Source organism: Apteryx rowi, unplaced genomic scaffold (genome assembly GCF_003343035.1).
Source record: "Apteryx rowi isolate R43461 unplaced genomic scaffold, aptRow1 scaffold_244, whole genome shotgun sequence".
NCBI classification, from domain to species: domain Eukaryota; kingdom Metazoa; phylum Chordata; class Aves; order Apterygiformes; family Apterygidae; genus Apteryx; species Apteryx rowi.
Window position 1 is genome coordinate 821,571 of NW_020448797.1, and position 1,419 is coordinate 822,989.

The window sequence follows — 1,419 nt, forward strand, 5'->3', positions numbered from 1 at the left end:
AGGAGCCTTCCCCAGCCCGGTAATATAAAGCGAGCTGCAGAGCAGTTGAGGCAACACCTCCAGGACAGCCGGGTAAAAGGCAGATTACCCCCCTCTCGTCTTGCCATAAGCACCCATTCAAAGCCAGCCGCAGGAAGATCTGCTCAGATTATTTTTTTTCCCCCATTTGCTGCAAAGCGTGCACACTTCAGTCCGCCCCCTTGCCCCCAGCCCGAAGGGACACACAAGGGATTTGCAGCTGATCACTAGTCCGAGCCTGAGCAATCTTCCTTTTTCAACCCTTTGAAAGATCCGCCAACAGGACAAGATGCAAACCTCGCGCTCGTTTATTTGCAAACATACATTTCCCTGAAAACTCTTACGGGAAAGCAGGACTCTCCCTTCTCTGATCTAGCGCTTCTTCTCCCCTTTCCACCCACCAAGAGCGGAGAAGCAGCAGCATTTGCCTTTTTGTGTGTGCATGTGTGTGATAACACGCTTCCCCACTTCCAAAAGCCAAAGTCCACTCTCGCGGAGCTCAAGTGCCATGCTCGCTAACTTCTGCTAGCTGGGATTGGCAAAAGGGGGAGCAGGGGGCCGGGTTTCGCGTTCTGCAAAATGGGGAAGTTTAAAACGCAAGGGGCTTCTTGCGTGCTGTGGAAAAACCCCGGGTCTCGCTGGCTGGGAGAGGGCGAGCCGAAGGAGGAAAAGTTCTCTGCCCGTGAATTTCTGTTTTGTGCCGGGAGCCTGTGCAGCGCCCCCCCACCCCCATCCCCACCGCACACACACGAACCACCTCCTCCGCTTTCAAAGTGCTTTGAAACCCCCATTAAGGGCCGAGTGTGTGATCAGACTATGGATTAGGGCAAAAGGGACTTTACCATCGGGGTGGGGCAAACTGACACACAAATAGCTTGCTGAAAACACCAGCCGTTTTTTTTTTTTTGGGGGGGGGGCTGCTACAAAGTAAACCCACCAAAAGAAAAATAAAATAAATGCAAAAATAAAGGCTTTCCTTCCCCTGCAAAGCTGCAGTGTAGAACCTGGGGAAGAACTTTCCCCGTCTTATGGATCGAACTAATTTCACCACACAAGAAACACACGCACGCACGCACACATATATATTTATACCAGACGTGAACTCACTTCCGAATCGCACGGATCTCCCGACGCCACTACGGCCGGGMGCAAATCACCCATTTAGGCGCGGGTTGCTCTCCCTCCTCCAAGCCGGGGGCCGAGCAGCCCCCGGGCTCGCAGCCCCGCGGACCCCCCCGCGGCCTCCCCCCGCGGGGCTCAACGGGAACCTGCTCCTGCTCCGCCGGGCAGGAGCGAGCAGGACTCGCCGTGCCCGGCTCCCCTCAGCGGGCTACCGCCGCTCGCGGAGGGCACGCCGCAGCCCCCCGCGCACGCCTGCGCGCCCGCGTAGCCCCCCGCGCC

The 1,419-nt window shown here is 57.0% G+C and overlaps 1 protein-coding gene across 1 annotated transcript in view; it reads right to left on the bottom strand.

Annotated features, from left to right (window-relative positions):
- SPRY2 (sprouty RTK signaling antagonist 2) overlaps nt 1-1,419 on the bottom strand; it is a 6,040-nt gene that overhangs the window by 3,893 nt on the left and 728 nt on the right. The gene's annotated exons all lie outside the window — the stretch shown is intronic.